The sequence below is a fragment of the Arachis ipaensis genome, chromosome B10 (genome assembly GCF_000816755.2).
Source record: "Arachis ipaensis cultivar K30076 chromosome B10, Araip1.1, whole genome shotgun sequence".
Classification (NCBI taxonomy): domain Eukaryota; kingdom Viridiplantae; phylum Streptophyta; class Magnoliopsida; order Fabales; family Fabaceae; genus Arachis; species Arachis ipaensis.
In genome coordinates this window covers 88,198,022-88,205,025 of record NC_029794.2, presented here as the reverse complement: position 1 = coordinate 88,205,025, position 7,004 = coordinate 88,198,022, and positions in this window count along the sequence as shown.

The following is a 7,004-nucleotide window of genomic DNA, read 5'->3' as shown; positions in this document are numbered from 1 at the left end:
TTTTTATGAAAAATCCATATTTCTGGACTTTACTATGAGTTGTGTGTTTTTTTGTAATTTCAAGTATTTTTCTGGCTGAAATTGAGGGAGCTGAGCAAAAATCTGATTCAGGCTGAAAAAGGACTGCTGATGCTGTTGGATTCTGACCTCCCTGCACTCAAAGTGGATTTTCTGGAGCTACAAAACTTAAAATGGCGTGCTTCCAATTGCGTTGGAAAGTAGACATCTAGGGCTTTCCCGCAATATATAATAGTCCATACTTTGCTCAAGGATAGACGACGTAAACTGGCGTTCAATGCCAGTTCTCTGCCCAATTCTGGCGTCCAGCGCCAGAAAAGGATTAAAAGTTGGAGTTCAACGCCAGAAATGGATCCAAATCTGGCGTTGAACGCCCAAAATGGCCTTATGCACGTGAATTGCTTAGATCTCAGCCCCAGCACACACCAAGTGGGCCCCAGAAGTAGATCTCTATACCATCTGCTATAGTTTACTCATTTTCTGTAAACCTAGGCTACTAGTTTAGTATTTAAACAACTTTTAGAGACTTATTTTGTATCTCATGACATTTTAGATCTAAACTTTGTACTCTTTGACGGCATGAGTCTCTAAACTCCATTGTTGGGGGTGAGGAGCTCTGCTGTGTTTCAATGAATTAATGCAAGTATTTCTGTTTTCCATTCAAACACGCTTGTTCCTATCTAAGATGTTCATTCGCGCTTAACTGTGTTGGAGGTGATGATCTGTGACACTCATCACCTTCCTCAAACCATGAACGTGTGCCTGACAACCACCTCCGTTCTATATACGATTGAATGAGTATCTCTTAGATTCCTTAATCAGAATCTCCGTGGTATAAGCTAGAACTGATGGTGGCATTCATGAGAATCCGGAAGGTCTAAACATTGTCTGTGGTATTCCGAGTAGGATTCAATGATCGAATGACTGTGACGAGCTTCAAACTCGCAAGTGCTGGGCGTTAGTGATAGACGCAAAAGGACGAAGAATCCTATTCCAGTATGATCGAGAACCGACAGATGATTAGCCGTGCTGTGACAGAGCATGTGAGCATATTCTTCACTGAGAGGATGGGATGTAGCCATTGACGACGGTGAACCCCTACATACAGCTTGCCATAGGAGGACGCGCGTGCGTGAACAAGAAGACAGAGGAAAGCAGAGATTCAGAAGACAAAGCATCTCCAAAACTCCAACTTTGTCTATATATGATATTTTGAGGCTCCCTCCCTTAAAAAGGTCGGTAGCTCGTTTTGTGTTAGCAGATAAAAGCATTATTACAGTGGCTGGAGTTGCTGAAGATGTATTAGTGGGCATTAAGGGGCTCACGTTTCCCACTGATTTTTATATCCTAGAGATGCCCCAAAATGACTCAGAGAAGCCATCATCAATCCTACTCGGAAGACCATTCCTGAAGACCTCGAAGTTCAAATTAGATGCTTTTTCAGGAACATACTCTTTTGAAATAGATGGCCGAGTAGTAATCTTCAATCTGAATGGAGTTATGAAGCATCCTCCAGAGGATCATTCTATCCTCCAGTGTGACATTATAGATGAAACCATGGCTGAAGTTCACCAGGAGGAATTTGAAGAGAAGTATATAGGACAAGGTCCAAGTGTGGGGACATTCTCAGAGGACAATGACAGTGCTTTACCATTGTTACCAGCTTCAGACAACCCAGAGCCTGACCATGAGCAGAAGTTAGAGTTGAAACCCCTTCCCCCACACCTCAAATATGCTTACCTTGAGGACAAGCTGAAGTTTCCAGTTACCATTGCACGGGAACTCACTTCTCAACAAGAAGAGCAGTTACTTAGTGTGCTGAGGAGGCACAAGAAGGCAATTGGGTGGAGTTTGGCAGATATAGTAGGCATCAACTCTCAAGTATGTGAGCACAAGATATTTTTAGAAGAGGGAGCAAGGCCCGTTCGTTAACCCCAGAGAAGACTGAACCCCACTATCTTAGAGGTTGTCAAGAAGGAAGTGACCAGACTACTGGAGGTAGATATCATCTATCCCATCTCAGACAGTGAATGGGTAAGCCCAGTACAAATGGTGCCAAAGAAGTCTGGAGTCACTACAGTGAAGAATGAGCAACCAGAGCTCATAGCATCGAGAGCTCATAGCAAGTCTGGGTCTGCATTGACTACAGATGCCTCAACCAAGCAACCCGTAAGGATCACTATCCTCTTCCATTCATTGATCAAATGTTGGATCGCCTGTCAGGTAAATCACATTATTGTTTTTTAGATGGTTACACAGGTTATTTCCAGATTGATATAGCTCCTGAGGATCACATGTCCTTTTGGGACTTATGCTTACAAGAGAATGCCCTTTGGCTTGTGCAATGCACCAGCTACCTTCCAAAGGTGCATGATGAGTCTTTTCTCTGATCTTATTGAGGACTGTATAGAAGTTTTTATGGATGATTTTAGTATTTATGGTGATTCCTTTAGCCTTTGCTTAGATGGATTATCTAGAGTATTAGATAGATGTGTCAGTTCAAACCTTGTATTAAATTTTGAAAAATGTCATTTTATGGTTAAACAAGGTATTGTGCTAGGACATGTTGTGTCTAATACTGGCATTTCTGTAGATCCAGCAAAGGTGGATGTTATTTCTAGTTTACCTTACCCCTCTTCTGTGAGGCAAGTCCGTTCGTTCCTTGGCCATGCAGGTTTTTACAGGAGATTCATTAAGGACTTCAGTAAGGTAGCACTTCCCTTATCCAGACTACTGTAGAAGGATATTGAGTTCGAGTTCAGTGAGGATTGCAAACAAGCGTTTGATAAGCTGAAGACCGCCTTGACTCAAGCTCCAATTGTGAGAGGACCAGACTGGAGCCAGCCATTCGAAATAATGTGCGACGCTTCCAACCATGCAGTAGGAGCAGCATTGGCTCAGCGTGAAGGTAAGGATCCTTTTGTTATTGCTTATGCGTCTAAAACTCTAGATGCCGCACAGTCCAATTACACTACTACTGAGAAAGAGCTTCTTGCTATTATTTTTGCTCTGGATAAATTTCGAGCCTATTTACTTGGTACGAAGGTAGTAGTGTACTCAGACTACGCAGCTCTAAAGTATCTATTAGCTAAAAAGGAGTCCAAACCAAGGCTTATACATTGGATACTGCTATTACAAGAATTTAATTTAGAAATTAAGGATAGGAGTGGTAACCAGAATTTAGTGGCAGACTACTTGAGTTGCCTTGAGAACATTACAGATGACCCCACTCCTATAGTTGATAATTTCCCATTTGATAACCTGCAAGCAGTATCTGAGGTAGTCCCTTGGTATGCACCTGTAGCTAATTATCTAGTTAGCTGCACCTTTCCTCCAAACTTTTCTAAGCATCAAAGAGACAAGCTGAAAAGCGAGTCTAAATATTATATATGGGATGACCCATATTTATGGAGATGTGGCGCTGACCAGGTAATTAGACGGTGTGTGCCTCAATCAGAATTCCAGTCCATCTTAGAGGCATGTCACTCATCTGAGAGTGGAGGACATTTTGGCCCTCAAAGAACAGCAAGAAAAATTTTAGACTGTGGATTCTGGTGGCCTACTCTTTTTAGAGACGCTGCTGATTTTTGTAAATCTTGTTTCCCATGCCAAAAATTTGGTAATATATCCAGGAGGGATGAGATGCCTCAACAAATTATGCTTTTCTGTGAAATTTTTTATGTTTGGGGCATTGACTTCATGGGTCCATTTCCAAATTCTAATGGTTATTTTTATATATTGTTAGCTGTGGATTACGTTTCCAAATGGGTGGAAGCAATTCCTACCCGCACTGATGATGCTAACACTGTTGTTTCCTTTGTGAGAAACCACATTATTTGTCGCTTTGGATCACCACGAGCAATCGTGAGCGATCAAGGCACCCATTTTTGTAACAGGAGACTAACAAGATTAATGAAGAAGCATGGAATAATTCATAAGGTTACAATAGCCTACCATCCTCAGACTAATGGGCAAGACGAGGTGTCAAACAGAGAGATAAAGTGTATCTTGCAGAAGATAGTCAAACCTCATAGAAGAGATTGGAGCACCAGGCTACAAGATTAACTCTGGGCATACAGAACAGCATAAAAAAACCCATTGGGATGAGTCCTTTCCACTTAGTTTATGGAAAAGCTTGTCATCTCCCTGTTGAAGTAGAGCACAAAGCCTTTTGGACAGTAAAGGAGTGCAACATGGGAATTGAGAAAGCCGGAGCTGAAAGGAAGTTACAACTGCAAGAACTAGAAAGCCTTTGCCTAGAAGCTTATGAGAACTCAAGACTATGCAAGGAGAAGATGAAGGCTGTACATGATCAGCACATTAAGAGAAAAGAGTTCCAACCTGAGAACTTAGTCCTCCTTTACAAATCTCGACTGAGGCTCATGCCAGGTAAGTTGAGATCAAGATGGGAAGGTCCATACAGAGTAGAGAAGGCCGAACCGTACGGAGTTTATCACCTAAGTCATCCTTCAAGCTCTGAACTTATCAAAGTCAATGGACATTGTTTAAAGCTGTACCATGGCAAGAAGATGAAGAAAAACAAGGAGCTCGAGATCTTCCTCTTGGAAGATCCCCACATAGCCGAAGCCTGAGCTAGTGGAGCGTCCAACTTACGGACGTTAAAGCAAAGTGCTAGGTGGGAGACAACCCACCATGGTATGATCGTTCTTTTATTTATTTTTAATTTTCCTATTCAATAACTCTTCTCCATATTAGTGCATTTCGTGCATCTGCATTTCCATACTTTAATTTAAAAAAAAAAGAAGAATTTTTCACGCGATGCGACCGCCTCATTGACGCATCCGCGTCGCAGGAGATGGGCAGAAATAATAAAACAAACAGAGAGTCCCGCAAGAGCGTGGCTGGAGGCGTGCCAGTGGCACAAAACGCCCCACGCGACTGCGTCGCCGACGCGTCCGCATCACATGGGAATATTGGCCTCCCACGCGACCGCGTCACTCACGCGGCCGCGTGCCCTGGAATTCGACGTCAAAAGGGTGTACGACTGAAAGTTGTGCTAGAGTGGTGCTGGATTGGTGCTGAACACACAATCCTTCCTACGCGGCCGCGTTTCCTATGCGACCGTGTCATATCCTTCTCATGACCACTCACGCGATCGCATGCCCCATGCGATCGCGTCACCCAATATTTGGCAATTAATGATTTTGAACAGCGAGTTGTGCGAATGCGAGGCTGCCCTCGCACCAGTGGCATAAAACGAGTCACGCGACCGCGTCGATTGCGCCGCACAGCTTCCCTGATTTGCCACTTATCTTATCTTTCTCTTTCCCAAATCCTGTTTTTCCTTTTTCCCTCCTTAATTCTTCTTTCTCTCTTCTTCCTTCTTTCTCACTTTCTACTCTCTCTCTCTCACCCCCATTAACAAGGTTTTCTTTTCTTCTTCCCTCCTTACTTTTCTATTTTTCTTCTTATTTTTATATGTTATCTTTTTTTCTTTTCTTTTTACTTTCATTATCCATATTTTCTTTTTTCTTTCTTTTTTACTTGGTGTTAGAAATTTATTTGAGTCATTATTTCTCATTATATGCTTGTGGATTGTTGTAAATTTGTTTGGCAATTATATATTACTTTTTAAAGGGTTACTTGCATGTTCAATTTAATACTTTCTATACCTTAATTATCATGCATGCTATGTGCTTGTGAAAAAGTCCATATGCCATTATGCATTTTTCTATATTATTCTACTATTCAATGCTTGCTTTTCACAAATTCCCTTTACTATTGTATTAATTGAAATTAATTGTCAATACAAACGTGATGGTTTGTTATGAGTGATGCTTGATCTATGCTACTCATGCCTTTGCCAGCATGCCAATAAACACCTTGCATTCACTTGTCATCATATGCACTAACTATTTTCCCCACCAGCAAGAAGAGGAACAAAGAGAGCATTAGTGGCAGAACATTCTTCAACTGCGGTAAAGCCCTCAACAAAGAGACTTAAGAGGATTATAAAGGTTGATGATAAAGAAAAAGCCTTCCCAGCAAAGGACACTGCGCGATTTTTCAATCGCTACTGTGAGCAGATGTTCCCCATCCTGGCAGAAAGGAGTTACAACAATGAATACCTTCTTCTCCTCCCAAACCATATTGCTACATTTGTTGAGCCACAAATTGCACAAAGACAATGGGGTTTCCTACAGAGACAGCCGAGGCAGGTCAATCTTTCTTGGGTAGTCGAGTTCTACTCCAACTTCCACCTGCCAACCCTGCAGTCTGTCTTTGTCTGCCAGAAGCAAGTCCCCATTACAGAAGAGGCCATTCAAAAAGCTCTAGGTCTTCCCCCTATTCCAGAAGGTTTGGACGCCTTTCAAGAAGCCGCACTCAATTGCCAGATGTACCAATTTAACTGGGACGCTGTTCTCAGAGTTATCGAACTACCTGGCAGCCGTTGGATCTACGGATACCATCGTACCCGCCCTAAGGGAATTTCGGCTTCAGCACTTACCTTGGAGGCTCACGTATGGGCACAGATCATGTCCCATTACGTCTTTCCGAGCACTCACGAGTCCTCCTTCACTGCGGACATGGCCGTTCTACTATGGTGCATCCTTACTGACCAACCTCTGAACCTACCAAGACACATCTGGAATACCATGGGACACGTACAAATTACGGGCAACTTACCTTTTTCTGCCTTGGTCTCAGATCTTGTCTCAGCAGCCGGAGTCTCCTTTAGAGCTGGGGACACCAAAGTCATGCTTCCACGGGATGATCAATATGTCCCTAATGGGAAATATATCAAACCTTCAGCAGCCACTACAAGCCAGCCTATTGAACTAAATCCCATTTATTCTATATTTTACCACATTACTAGCCTTAAGCGGAAAAACAATTATATATCCCAAATTAAATCTTTGGTTAGCTTAAGATAGAATTGTGTGTGCTAATTAAGTATGGGAAATTATGGGAACAAAAGATAATAAGGGAATGTGTCAGGATAATATAATGAAAATTTGGATACC